General features: G+C 33.8%; 1 pseudogene; it reads left to right on the forward strand.

Moving 5' to 3' along the window:
• Positions 1-3,519: 3,519 nt before the first annotated feature.
• Positions 3,520-16,292, forward strand: part of LOC124231535 (protein downstream neighbor of Son-like) — a 107,329-nt pseudogene continuing 94,556 nt past the window's right edge.

The raw sequence follows: 16,292 nt of genomic DNA on the forward strand, positions 1-16,292 counted from the left end.
TGATTCTGTTGTTCTGTACGATTCTTTAAGTTGTCAACACCATTCCCTTTCTCTTAATTATTGGATCCCATAAACAGAAATACCTATCTTGATTTTTGAAGGATTTTAGTATAATTAGTACCACTAATCAGTTGTTCTACTAAATCCAAAAGCATGGTCTAAATTTCTTATTGCAAAATATCTGATTATAACTACATTTCAAGATCTTTGTCTTTCAAATGGTATAGCCGTGGAATCCATTACATTATTTTGGACTCACAGTACAGCTGGCCAAACACACTGACCTATTCATGTAGTCTCTAAGATTGCCTGTCAATTTTGTTTCTCTACCTCAGGAATTTGCTGGCATCATAAATACTTTAGTGAATTCATAATTCAAACTGTTCTTCTCCTATTTCTTATAATTCATTTCCTCCAAATATTCCCAGTTTTTCCTAGAATGTGGCTTCTCTCCCAGGAGCTCTGTGGAGAAAATGCATTTTGGCTTTCTCAGTGGTTTCAAGATTTACATTTAGTTAGGACCATAGTTTCCACACACCCATTTGAAATGTGAAGGCTGAAGTGGTCAACACAAGGAGATGGCTGCACATGAGCCACTGATGCTGCAAGAAGCATAATTGTAAAATCATCCGATTTTCCAGGAGCAGCAAAGGATCTGGCATAGATCTGATTCTGATCCTGATCAGCTCTAGACTACAAGCAGTGACATAGGGTTATTCACCAAAACAATCTACTGAGGCACATAATATTCCATGTGGAAACCAGCTTGAGTGTATTGTCTTATTTGCAAATAAGGATAACCTCTAACATTTGTGTAAATTCTTGATCCACAACATGAACAAAATATTCAGCATTGTTACTCATTTAAATAACTTCTTACTAGCTGAAACATTTCTTCCACGTATATCCATTTTCTTCAGTTCACTGAAACTGCAGAAGAATATTAAGAATCTCCATATTGCTAAATCCAATGGAAATATTACAATGTTTATACCCCTCGACGTTTGACTAGTTTTTGACACAATGGACATCTCCCTCCTTATTAAAAAATTATCTTTCATTCCATATAATACTTCTTTCCCCTGGGTTTCTTTTTATATCTCTGATCAAGCCTTTCTTTTTATCTATTATGTAAGTTCTTCCTCACATATCTAATTTTAACTGTTGGAAATCATTAAGATTTTGAACTTTGTCTTCTACTTCTCACTGTACTTTCTTCACCTAGGTCAATTTATCAATTCCCATGAATTCAAATGCTATTTATGTACCTAAAATTTCCAAAGTATATCTTCAAATTACATCTCTCTTCTAGCATCAAAACAAATATATCCACTTTCCTAATTAAAAATATCAAGCGAATGTTTTAAATGCTCCTAAAATTGTATATGGATAGGGAGACGTAACAACGAAATTCTAGACCTTCCTCGACTCCAAGACTCTTGCTCCTTAAATGATCTCTGTCTCATTACTATCTACATTGTAAGCATAGCTAGAAAGCTGGGAGATTTACCTCAACACTTTCTCTTACCTCCCTCACCTTACCTTCCACTTCCACTTCAAAGATAAATTACTAATTTTAAATTGTAAGTCAGTCCCTAAATCACTCTTCACTATCTCTCCTACCAAGTTAGTTCAAGCCATCTGAACAATTTAGATATTTTTGTAACAGGTATCTATATAGTTGCTCTTGACCTTTTCAAAGGCATTCTCAACCGAATGAGCAGAATTATCTTAACCAAAGTTGATAATTAGATTTCATAGCATAAACACTTCAATGGCTGTCTGTTGTTTTTAGGATGAAGCTAAAAGCCTGCACGGTCTGGCCAAGTGCTCATCCCACTCCTGGTCTCATCAGATACTCTCCAAATACACTTCTCATGGTTCAATTGCTCGTAGGCACCACACTTCTTCCTATTTCCTAGACCTTAGGCAAGTTCTTCCTTCCTCCTGTCTCTTTCTTATATTTCTCTTCATTATTCTAGCCTTAGCTTAACTATCCCTTCTTCGGTATCCAGGACCATCATTTAAGATTACATTATTCTCCCTTGTATGTCTCATAACAGCTATCAAAATGTATTTCTGCTTTGTATTTGTATAATTATTTGTTTAATATTCACAATGGTTTCTCTCCTGACATAGTACACTGAAGGTGCTGAGTAATTATGGGTTAAGTGAATATAGAGATATTGAATAATAATTGCAGAGATAAGTGTCAGAATTGTGATGACTTTGTCACTTTTTTTAGCTTTTGAATTTCTTTTATCAGATTAATCTCTTTCATTACATTTACGACTATTTCACTGTAGCCTATGTTTTAAATGTTGTTACTAAAACTATATAGGGACTGAAGTAACTTGAAAAATATGAATTCTTTGTTATTTTCATTTTTTAAAATGATGACTTCTTAATAGTATGTCTGTCTTCTTCTCCATTACCTCTTTTAATCATTTTTATAAGTAAAATATTAGAAAATCTAAATGAGTGTAATCTATAGTGGTGACAACTTGAAAAACAGAAGAATTTCACATGGAGAAGTCAGTAAGTGTAGTGATAACCAGGTCTACGTTAACAGAATAGGCTCATGGCTCAATTAAATTTTTTATTCTCTGAATCAGGTAATCAAAAACAACTGAAAAACTTGACTAAAAATACTTTTTTCCAATGAAGATTGGGAAGGTACATATCAGAATGATGAAATTACCTCCACCAGTTTCATTATGCTTCTTTCAGAATACGAAATTTAATACTGACTATGAGCCACCTAAATTGCAATTCAAGTATTTTTATTGTATCATGGCACATGATAAATATATAAGTGATGTCAGAGTCTCATACTTTGTTTATGTGATAATTTCAAATTGGATAATTAGTAGTCTGATCATATAAATAAAATCATTATACCTGCTTTGCTATTTCCTAAAATTTATACTCTTGGATTCAAAAAGCTAAAACTAATGATTAGTGAATAATTTATTGCAAACTTTTAGAAAAACTTTGTATTTTAGTGTTTCTCTCAGAGATAAGTAGCATTAAATATAATAATTAGTAACAATATTAACATAACAACATCAACATACTAGATTTTTTTAACTAGTTAAAATACTTCTAATGGAGTAGTAAGTGGAAAGATTGTCAAACAATTGAATTCAAAAAGACGCCATTAACAAGACAATGTTACATACTTGTTTCAGTTATTCACAGAGAGAAAGGGACAGAAGTTTGAGAAGAAAAAAATTAGAGCAGGATTGAGATAAACATTTCAAAATGCATGTCATGGTTAATTTCACGTGTCAAATCCACTGGATCACAGGGTGCCCATATATTTGGCTTAATATTATTTCTGGATGTGTCTATGGGGTGTTTCTGCATGAGATTAGCATTTGAATCAGTAGACTGAGTAAAGCAGATGGCCCTCCTCAAAGTGGGTGGGCATTCTCCAATTCATTGAAGATCTGAATAGAACAAAAAGGCAGAGGAAGGAGAATCCTTTCCCTCTATGTCTGACTGGTGAGCCAAGACATGGACCTCCTGCCCTTGGTTGGGATTTACACCATTGGTGCTCTTGGTTCTCAGACCTTTAAACTCAGACTGGAATTTACAACACCAACTCTGGTCCTCGGGCCTTTGGACTCAGACTGGAACTACACCACAGGCTTTCCTGAGTATGCAGCTTGCAGATGGCGGATTGTGGGACTTTTTTCAGCTTCAATTATCATATGAACAAATTCCTTATTTTATAGATATAAAATTGGTTCTGTTTCTCTGGAGAACCCTGACCAACACAATGCATTTTAAGATGCTCACTGAAGGAAAATGTTTTCTGCTGAAATAACATGTACTTTATTGAAAAAGTATTCTTGTTTAATAGAAATATTATATTTAATCCAAATCTATAATAAGATTCAATTAAGCACATCTTGTTTTCAATACAGTGTAGTGATGAGTGTAGAAATTTATTTATTTTAGCCCTGAGCTAACTACTGCCAATCCTCCTCTTTTTGCTGAGGAAGACTGGCCCTGAGCTAACATCTGTGCCCATCTTCCTCTATTTTGTGTGTGCAACGCCTACCACAGCATGGCTTGCCAAGCATTGCCATGTCCACACCCATGATCCAAACCAGAGAACCCCGGGCCTCTGTGAAGCGGAACATGTGAACTTAACCGCTGCGCCACTGGGCCGGCCCCAACGAGTGTAGAAATTTAGATTTAAATGCATGTGGCCCCTCTCCTCTAAGAACCTACAATCAAAAGTCGGGGGAGGCCAGAAAAGAAATAAGCACAATAATGAAAAGGACTAAATAGACCTACAAATATAATATTCAGAAAAGAAGCAAGATTAATTATATAGAGTAATTTAATGAAGAAGCAGATGTCATGGGGATCATTAAGGATCCATACAAAAGAGGAAATGTGAGGTAAACAGTGAAGTTATAGTTAGGTTATTGACAGACTGGGAAGTATGTAGGAATACTCCAGGAAGAAAGAACAAGGCCAAATTCAGCTCAATGAGAAGTGCAAGGCATAAATATAAAATGTCAAGCTATCAGGTTTGGGTAGACTAGTCACTGAATATTTACTAAATCTATTATGTACCAAGCAGTGTTCTTAGTACTGAGGATTAAGCAATCACCAGAAGAGATCACCCTATTCTTATGAAACCCATTAACTAATGAGGGTAGGAGTGGAAGATGACAGAGACTAAATAAAAAAACTCAAAAGCAATAGATAATAAGAACTATTTTGATAATTTAAATAGGGTGTGTAATAGAGATTGTCTGTTTATTGGTTGTGCAGGCAAGAGCTGACTGCCTGTATGAAGAATATGGTTTGCTGATTGTTTACTGTACCATACGCAGTATTAGATACATTATATCACAATCCTTTTCTCCTTTCTCACCTTCTCTCCAAACTCATTACTTATTATGTGTATACATATCCACACACATATACAAACACATTAATGGAAAAAGTAGTATGACAAAAATTACAAAAAGAAAATTAGAGACAGATCTAGATGAATTATTAAATTCTAGGTGATCAAGGTGAATTAAATTCTACCACTACCTGGCTGTGAACCTGTGAGTAAGCTGTGTACCTTTTGACCTATATTTATTGCATGGCTGAGGTGACTCACAAGGGAGCTGTGAGAAAAAAAATGAAATATACATGTATATGTTACAGCCTACAAACATAGGTTCTTTACCCACCCCACAAGAGGGACCAAACAAAAATTAGAATGCTAGGCATATGGCAAGGAAAGAGCTTTTATTTCAAATGATATCAGCTGGGAGATGAGCTCAAATTTGCCTCGTTTCATCTCATCTCCTTGGAAGAGGGGAAGGGAGGGGTTTTAAAGGTTTGTGAGGAATGCAGCTGCTTGTAGAGAGGTGAGGGAAGTCAGTGGCCTTGCTGGTTGAAGCTTTCCCACCAGCCTGCGTTTGGCCCTGGGAGGAGGAGGAGATGATAAAGAATTCAGGTAGCTGTCCTTGGCTGTCTGTCTTCATGGTGGATAGTGGATTCTGGAGCCAGGGAGCCAGGGAGTAAGCAGGGAAAGAGTGCTTTGGTTTTAACCCCATATATGCTGGGTTTAATGTAGAGGAACTGATATCAGACCCAGCATCAGATACACTTTGAAAACAAAATAGATGTGGAAACATAAGAATATATTGATCATCATCTTTATATTGTCATTATTCATACACATGTCTAAAATTGAGAATAATATCAAAATAAATTCTTAACAATTTAAACTGATATTATCCTTAGCCATGTTTCTGCAGTCCAAAATAGATATTGATACATAGGCAGTGAAACATACACATATACAGGAAATTACTGAGTTAATGGGAAATTGCTTTCCTGAAACTTTTAACACAGAAGTTAAATTTTCTCACATAATTAGATGGAAATAATAGCAATAATATATAAATACATAAAGTGATTACAGGTAAAAATTGTATACATGTATATAAATATGTATACATATGTGTGGACAGATATAGATATGTATAGATATAGATACATAGAACTGGATGATGGGTTTTAGTACATATACCAGCAGAATATCAAACTAAACAACTTATTATCTTTGAAGTGACAGCTTATGCTTCCTTATCACTGGACAATTCTGTAACTGAGAGCCTGGCTGAAACAGCCATCAAAGACAGGATGAGCCGCCAGAACATGACTACTTAGTACAAAGGCAGTATTTTCCAGTCTCTTATGGCTAACAATGGCCAGGTGATTAAGTAGTGACTGATATAAGCAGAAGTGTCTTGTGAAAGTTTGGGAAACTTACTTTAGAAGCTAGTGAATACACATACTTTGATGCTTTTATTCATCATGCCTTCTTCCAGCCTGCTGCCTAGAATCAATATATGACGGCTAGAGCTACCAGTTTGGCTAAGGGTCACACTGTACGTAATATGATGTGGAATAGCATTGACATATATGCTCTTGCCTGTTGATTTCAGGATATTTATAATAGAGAGGAAAGCATTTATATCTCATTTGGTTTAGGTGTCTCTTTCTGGCAGCTGCATGTAAATACTATGAAACACATAGGAAACAATTAGAGAAACTATTAAGAAGCCCTCATACAGTTACAAATGTCATATTATGAGAAAGGGTTACATGTCTTTAAAAAAGACTCTTTGTGGGAAATATTGAGAGATTCATGTAATTCAATCAATGATAATAAACAGGCAATAACTCATTCTTCTTGTCACTGTATAAACTATGAAGGGGACTAGTTTGGGACTGTTTCCTATTTTGATTTCAAGAATTGAAAAACCAAAGTCATAAAACTGTGGCAATCTGGACAGGAGCCAGGTGTCATTTGACTACTAACCAGTGTTTTGGAGGATCAGGTCTACCTTTATTCCACTGTGAGTTTCCCAAGGAAAGTACCTGTGAAGACACCTCAAAAATAAGACACTTGGCATCAATTAGGAGACAACATGGCCCAAGATATCCACAGTCCCTGCACTGAAAGTCCTATACTCAGGAAGAAGCACTGGTCATAAGAAATAGCCTATTTTGGGAAACCAGGATGGGAAAGGAGAAGGCTATGTTATGTGTTGACTCTGTCATATCGCCCTGAAAAACAGGATTCTGTGCTTGTTTGTTCATTTGACTGATATACTGAGAGTGAAGAATCTTTCATTTAATTGGTCCCACCCAGATTAGTGAAGATATGAGTAATCAGTGTACATCTTGGAATCTACAAATTTTTCTTTATTGTTTACATTATTCAGGCCATCTGAACACACATTAAAAAAAACAGAAAATAAGAAATTGTTACAACTAGTTACTTTTAGAAAGTATTGTCACGTCCAAGAAAAAAATACAAACTCAGATCTTTCTAAATTATAAAAATATTGTATTTTATTTGATCAGAATATATAAAAATATATGTTATATAGACATATGTAATAAACAATAATTGCAAAACATGAAAACATACTTGAACTATTGTAGTTAATTTATACATGGCCTTTCCAACTTTTATAAGAACTATCCTCTTGGACAGAATTAAATTTCCTTAACACAAAGAGATTTAGGTGATGGGGGACAGGTAATTTCATGTACAGGAGAGGAAATTAATCAGACTAATTTATCTGAAATCTCTCCAACTGGGAAGGATTTACTGTTAAGTTAGAGAAACATAATTTAGAGTTATCTAGAAGAGGAAGTAGAGGAGGTTGGAGCAGGAACCTGAAGAAAATATGAGGACGCTGTGGGCTCCTTGTGCTTTGTCAAGGCAGAGAAAGGGATTGATTTGTTGCGTTATAATTGAATTCCTGTATGTAAGGCCTTCTCCCTATGCATCTCAGTCTGAAAGTTTTTAGGAGGGCCTATTAACTTATAAGTCTTGTACTTTCCTTTCCACATAGATCTCCCAGTGAGAGTTGACACTCAGCTAAGAGACTTAGCAGGAAATTGTCCTTTTTACACAATCGAAGAAGAGACCAAAAAAAGGCTTAAAAGTCCTTTTCTAAGTATAAATGGATGACAGAGGCTCATCAAGTTTATGAAGAGAGATAATAGAATCACCCAAAATAGTTAATATATAACAGAAAAAATAAAAGGTTTAGACCCAAAGCAGAAGATTCAACACAACACTAATAGGAGTTAAGAAATTAGGAACAGAAACAATGGAACAAAATAAATAATAAAATAATGCATCGAATGCAATTCCTGTCATCATCAGCTTTTAAATATGCTCATAAATTGGACTATTTCTAACTACTTCTACTGCCACCAGCATCTCTTGTCCAGATTATTACACTAACTTTTCAGATTTTCTTTCCTTATTGAAATCATTTTGTCTCTTTTTCAGTCAGTTCTAACAGAGAAGCCAGTGATCCTGGTAAAGGTAGAACAGTCCAGATCTTGTGCCACTCCTCTGTTCAAGAGCACCCAGTGGCCTCAACTCAATCAAAGTAAGATCGCACTTCTTTCAATATCTTACAAGGTCCTACAATCCGTGTCCCTGTTACCCGATGCCTTCTTTTACTGTTTCCCCAGTTCATTAAGCTCAACCGTACAGGGTCTTGCCTCAGGATCTTCACACTGTTATTGCTTTTACAGATAGTTCCAAACATTACATGAATCCCTTCTTTACCCTGTTTAGTTCTTCACTCAACTGTCACCTTCTTGATGATGTCTTTCTGAGTCATCACATTTCAATTGAAACTATACACCTTCTTCACTTTCTACTTGGCAATTATTGTCATAGAAAATCTTCTAAATAGTTTTGTTTGTTTATCATTTATTTTTGTCTTTGACATTGGAGTCAAAGATTGAAGAGGACAGGAGTTTTTTTGCTTTTTATTTTTATTGCTATACTCCCATAAACTATGACAGTTCTTGGCATACAGCAAATGCCTAATAATGAATGAATACATGCATAATAAAGGAAGATGGTTGAATGGGTAAATCAAGTTTATAATAGGATAAAGAAAACGTCTCCCATAATTAGAAATATTTTTGTAACATTTCTGTACACATAATTTGAAAAAGAAAATAAAAATCATCCAAAGAGAGATGGGATAAGCAAGACAGATTCTGAGAAAGAGGAGTAGTTATTAATCAAAGAATAAGATTCAGACAGACTTCGAATCTCTCATCACCAAAATAATAATGACCCTTGTGAAAAATTTTCAGTGTTCTTAGGAGAATTTATGAAAATGTATACAGAGAGAAAAATATTAATATAGCTTAAAAGAAAAAGAAAAGCACACCTTGATAAATGAGAATTTAGAAAAATCATTAAAAATAAATATTAGCAATTTAAAAGCCATGATTTATTTTCATGCTAAGTACAGAGAAGAAAAAGTTTCATTGTGGAAATCATGGTTTGCACCTTTGATCTTTCTCATATCCGTGACTCTTACAGAGGAAACCCTCATGTTGTGGGCATTTTTCCTCAGATTACTTTTGCTGGCCCCTAGTGTGATAATAACAACCCTTGTTTAACCGTAAGTAGACTGGTCTGTCCTCCAGTTTTGTCATTAATGACTTCTTAAGGGGAAAGTGAATCAAGTGTGACTCAAGGTATCACAAGAAAGACTCTCACTCCATTAAGGTTCCCTCTGAAAGAGTTTTCCCTCCACACAGCCCTGCTCCCCTTCTGTGCTGCCATCACTTCCTTTCCTACTAAGTTCTTTCTGAAGAAGGACCCAAAGTCTCACACTGACCTAGTTAAGAGAATGAGATATTAATCAACGTTGCCTCTGTTCCTTTATTTTTCTTAAGAGAACAGATTTATTAATGTCAGATATTGTACTTTACTGGTCAGTTCATGGAGATGAGTGTGTTTAGCTCTGGTTTATGACATATTTAAAAAAATTTGATTTATGTGTAATTAACATGACTAATACAACTTTTCTGTCTTGAATCATAAAGGGAAAAGAGTTAGCATTCTCTACAAAAATAAAACTAGGCTCCAATCTATTTTATTTTTTCATAATCACCTCCATTTTGGATAATCATGATAAAACTTAGAGAAATTTCCTTTCCAGATAATTTGTTTAGTATCAACACATTATGAGCTTATTTTATCTCAAGCCATAGACCAATGTTAACATTATAAAAGGAAGTATGTTTTTTAAGTGAAGGTAAGTAATATTCCTTTTATATGCAAGCAATCCAAATCTGAGTAATATTGCCCTATAAATATTTTTCTTATTTGGAATGTAACCTGTAACATTTTTTATCAAGTATTCAGAATAATTCAATTGCTATAATTATTCTTACTGTAGCAAACCTAACTTCCATTTCCTTATTTTTTGGAATTTCAGTATAAACAAATAAAATTCTCAAATAAATTCCATTTTGATTTGAATACATGTGTAACATAAATTAGCATGCATCATTTTTTTCTCTTTATATATACATATCCATAAACATTTTAGGATAAGCTAACATTCTTTTTACTGAATTTATGAAATCAAGAAATTTTAAGACTTTTGAAACATTTTTATCGATTAAAAAATGTGATATCATTGAATCAGAAGACAAAATGTAATTAAGTATTTGCGTCCCAGTATATATATGTTTCATTCTATTGACATTTTCCCTATCAAAAGTCAATGTATTTAAAAATAAAGGAAAATATTTAAATTCATGGTATTTATTTTTCCTTATCCTAAATTATATTTAAAAATATGTGATGTCATGATATAATAATAAATTGATAAAAGTGCATGTATCCTTCAACATGGAAAGTGTTGTAGTTGTTAATTCATGAACTCTGGTTTTCAAATGCCTGGGTCCCATTCATGTGTTAATATGTATCAACCAACAAAATTGTCAACTTTGCTAATCCTTTTAATATTTAATTTTCTTATCAATATAATGAGCCGAGTAAGGTACAGAATTCAAAAGATTTTTGTAACAATCAGATGAGATATTACTTGGAAGACACAACAATAGTAGCACACTCCCTAGGTTAAATTTATACTACCTAATTTCATCAATATTCTTTATTTTTAATTATTTTTATTTAATTATTATTATTTTTTAAAGATTTTATTTTTTTCCTTTTTCTCCCCAAAGCCCCCCGGTACATAGTTGTATATTCTTCATTGTGGGTCCTTCTAGTTGTGGCATGTGGGACGCTGCCTCAGCGTGGTCTGACGAGCAGTGCCATGTCTGCGCCCAAGATTTGAACCAATGAAACACTGGGCCATCTGCAGCGGAGTGCGCAAATTTTACCACTCGACCACGGGGCCAGCCCTTATTTAATTATTTTTTAATTATTCTTTCTTATAAAAAATTCCTGCTTCATAAACCTAGGTAAAGACTTTTATTACATAATATTTGATATTTTTTGTGTTACAATATTGAAAAAGAGTAAAACAAGTCACATTCAGAAATTTGAATAGAACTGCTTAACACCAATATTTATGTCAAAAGTTTATATTGCTTAAGTGATGACAATACAGATAGAAAAATAGATAACAATACAAATAGAATAATAAGCTACTACATAGTTCATTGGAAATGTGCATTTATCAAATATTTTCATCCTGAATTTTTATTACCACCAATAAAAGTACAAATGTGTTTATTTTGAAATCTACAATTCAAATTACACTTCAGCACATAAATAATAATAGAATTACTGCACATGCACTATTGAACTAAAACTGCCAATTTTAAATTCTACTTCATCAAACTACTGAAATACAATATAGTATTTAACCTCTTCTTACATTCAGATGAAATACACTAGTATAATATATCCTAGAAACCTACTCTAATTTGTGGATGACATGCAGTGTGATAAATCTAATTTATTGATGTAATTGTATCAAAATACAAATTTCACACTACTTATTTATAAAAAAATCTCATAGCAGATCCTATTAAACCGATTAAATGACTCAAGTTATTCATGAGAAAGAGTCAATAGCCTCGATGTATTGTACCAAAAAGCTAAAAAGAGTAAAAACTTTAAAAAAGGCATTTATTTCAAGGAGTTACAGAAATAATTTAATAGTAAGGAATAATAATAAATTATATAATAATAAGGAAAACAGAATGAGCCCTTAAAAATGAAGGAGTGAAACAGAAATTAATGGATTAGATAAGAGGAAAATTGTAGATTTAATAATAAATAAATATAAGAATCTATTCTTTTAGAAGAGAAATGATAAGGGTAACCCATGACTTTGACCAATCAACATTAAAATTTAAGTAAGATCAATAAGCTACAAAGGAAAATTACTTTAAGTATTTGAAGTAATTTTGAAAACTACATGAAATGAAAAATTTGCTAGAAGAAAATATAAATTAAAAAAACTTACCTTTAATGAAAATTTTAAGTCTAAGACAAATTATGTTTTAGAAAGAGAAAGAGAAGCTTTACTACTAATGTATTTTGTGGTAATACACAAACAGTGAATTTCAGTGGCTTAAACGATAGTTAGTTTCTCTGTTACATGTTCACGATGAGTAGCCTGAGAGTTCTGTTATGCCTTGTCCTCACTCAGGACCCAGATACCAGAGCAGACACCACCTGGAGTACTGTTGATCCCTTTGAGTGAAGGAAAGACAAAGTGATGAGTTGCACGCTGGTTCCTCAAATTTGCCTGTTTTATCACTTTCGTTACATTCCTTTGGTCAAAACAAGTTACATGGCCACGTCTAACTTTAAGACGGTGGGGAAGTACAAGTGAAAATATTCCGTGGTTAGTTCTAATGGTTGATATAATTTTCCCTTCCAATCACCAAGTATTTTCTGTGCTCTCCTTCCTATGTGCATGTGGTAGTTAATGTTATGTGGCAACCTGACTGGACCATGGGGTGCCCAGATGGTTGGTCAAACATTATTTTGGGTGTGTCTGTGAGAAAGTTTTTTCAGATGCAATTAACAGTTGAAGTGATAGACCAGTAAAGCAGATTGCACTGCCCCTTTGTAGGTTAGGTTCATCCAGTCAGTTGAAGGATGAAATAGAACAAAAAGGCTGACCCTGCCTAAAGTAGGAGGGGATTCCTTCTGCCTACTTCGTTGAGCTGGGACATAAGAGTTTTCCTGCCTTCCCACTGGAACTGAAATATCTGCTCGTCTTGAGTCTCCATCCTGCTGGCTTTCAGAGTTGAATTTAAGCCATCAAGTCTCCTGGTTATTAGGCCTTAAGAGTCAAACTGAGACTACACCATCAACTCTGTTGGTTCTCATACCTCAGCCTTGGACTGAACTGCAGCATCAGCTCTCCTGTGTCTCCAGATGGCCAATTCACCCTGCTGATCTTGGGACTCCTCAAGCTCCATGATTGTGTGAGTCAGTTCCTTGTAATACATCTCTTTCTGTATATATGTATATATCCTGTTGGTTCTGTTTCTCTGATGAACCCTAACTAATACACTGCACAATACCTTCTCTCTCACCTCAAAGGAGACAATTTGAAGCCCTACTCATTTTCCGCAACCAGATCAAAATCCAGGATCTTTGGCTAATGCACAGTGATCTCTTCCTCAGGTCCATCAAATATTTAGGAAAGTTGCCTCCTCCCCTCTTGCAATATACAAAGTTTACCCACAATAAACACATTTGTTTCCAGTAGGGTAGATTGGAAATGCAGGAGTGATTATCCATATAAATCTTTGTAGGTACTTTGAAGACTCTTCTATATGGGAGGAGAGAATGTTCCTTGATTAGGTTGTGGATCAACTCCCCAGTTCATGTTCCCCATGGTCTTGTTCTGACCTCTTAGACCTGCATTCTCTTTTACTTCCCTGGACGCATCTGAGACAACCAGGCTTTCTTCCTTCAGATTAAGTGACTCTCCTTCTTTTATAACTGGGAAGTTTTCTCAGTCTCTTTCCTGCCTATATATGTTTGCTGACCATAGGACATTTCAGTCTTGTAAAGTCACAGAGATCCTTTTGAAAGCATACAACTCTCCAAAGCATAACTTTTTATCTATATAATTTCACTCAGCTCTATTTGTAATAGTCACACCTATGCTTCTTTGCTGGATGAACTTTTATTTCTGCTGTGTTTTCTTGGTTTCATTCCCCCAGTGTGATTCTTTTTCTTTCCCACATTAAGGTGGCAAATTAGACTCTATCAAGTCTCTGTAGGAGAGCCATGCCACTGGGCTTTTCCCTAAACTATTAAACACAATTGCAGTAATTTTCTGGAGCCCTTACCCTAAATTAAACTTGTGTTCTGAGACAACTTAATTCATTCAGAGATTTTAAAAATAGATATGCCAACCATAAAATTGCTCTGTTCTTTCCAAAGAGACTGAGAATCAATCAGTCTTTGTCACTCAAGCATTTTCAAGTTTATATTTTGATATTTGAAGAGAAGAGTCTGGTGCCTCTTCCAGTCCTACAACTAACTTAAATCTCGTAGTGCCTTTATTCACTTTCGTGTATGCTTGCAGACCAGCCAATTCTCTTCTGAATTTCTCTCCTCCTTGTGATATCTTTTCTTACAATACTTTTTCAAACATAGCTAACTGGAATCTGCATGTTTTAAATACTTTTAGGCAACATATCAAATTCTCTATTATATAATAGAATTCAGTAGAAATTATGATAAACGTTACTTAATCAAATATAGTTGGTTTTATCCCTTATCCTCCATATTTCCTTTCATTCTTACATCCTTTGCCAAACGAACATTAAGATTTTTCTGGTACTGACCTGTATGGACACCTTTATTTTTTCACTCATCAAAATAGCAAGTAAATGTGATTGAAATATTTATCATTAAAATGAAGGTTACAAAAACAATTTAGGGGAAGAAAAATAATTGTATCCATACCTAGGATGAGATCTTTATAGCAATTAACCACTTATTTTATCTCCCAACTTCCTAGTAGCCATGGCCAAAGTTAAAAGCAATGTTATATAGTTATGTTAAAAGGAAGCCCACAATTTTACTTGGGGAGACATTTTCATGGCACTAAATTCCTGGACAATGGTTTTCTATTCTACAGCATAAAGGAAACAGTAAGCCATAGAGTAGGTACAATGAAACTAATAGTTTGTAGGTGGTCATGAAATATTCTTCAAATAATCCTTCCTTATGTCAAAATTTAATTTAAACAAATAAGAAGTACACACTTTATATAAATAAAGTTCTTACTATGTGCCAGATCTTAGACTTTGTCACTGAACTCATGCAGTTTAATTGGGCAGATACATAGTAAGTAAATTAAAACTTACAAATAATATTAGAACTCTAAAGGAAAGAAATTTGTTTTTTATGAGAATTTATAATACTGTGATTGACCTATACAGGGAGTAAGGAAGGGTTCTGTGTAGAAGTAATTCTTCAGTTTGATGTGAATGATCTTTATCACTGGGACCGATAAAAAAGAGCCCCAAAGATCACATGTCCCGAATTAATTAACAGAGTTAGAAGTATTGAATGTTATACTATAAATATATATTCATGTGCTACTCAATGGCTAACTAGAATAAGCTTTCTTTCTTTTGATCTTTGAATTTTCACAATTAATTTGAGAGTACGCACTTGCCCCTTTGTCATTCACATATTTTGACAACTTGCTTTAATTTCAAAAAATTATGTTATCAGTAATCTAAATTTTACTGACATCGAAATTATGATTAATAAAATACATCATTTTAAGGAGAGAAAAGTTGTACCACATGCTTTTATTTTGACCTCAGCATGCAAAAATATTAAATTATTTACTATTCAATCATATCTTACTATGTATAAATGAACCTTAGATAATACGCCATTTACATCTTAAAATAATTAATATTAGAAGACATAAGCCTGATAGGCTCAAACCGTTACAATGTTCATAATGAATTTTTTTCAAATATGTCTTCTTGCAAACATAAAACATTAACTTGAGCCAATCACATATATTGCCATGAAACACTAATATGTAGAAACAGCCATATTTATTTAATGGAATTTTATGCTTGACACTGTGAGTGGAAACAACAGAAAAAATAAATCAGAAGCAATACAGGAATATAGCGAGTTCAAGAGTTGAAGAGAAATATATATTTATAAATGTATGTGTGTGTAGTTTTATATGTATTTAAATATATACAGTTATATATTTTTATATAATTATATAATCATGATAACATATATTTGTATTTTAAAATATTTCAGCAGTTTAGCCTTTGGGAAGGAGATTTCTAAAGCTTTTTTCAAAGTAGTAATTGATAATAAAACAAGGATGATGTTTGCTTTTTTGTAACTGTTGAACGCAATTGTAGAGTCAGAGACGATGTAGTTTAAAATCTGTAATTATGTTTATTGTACAGAGCAGCTTAATCTTTTT

Source organism: Equus quagga, chromosome 21 (genome assembly GCF_021613505.1).
Source record: "Equus quagga isolate Etosha38 chromosome 21, UCLA_HA_Equagga_1.0, whole genome shotgun sequence".
Lineage (NCBI taxonomy): Eukaryota > Metazoa > Chordata > Mammalia > Perissodactyla > Equidae > Equus > Equus quagga.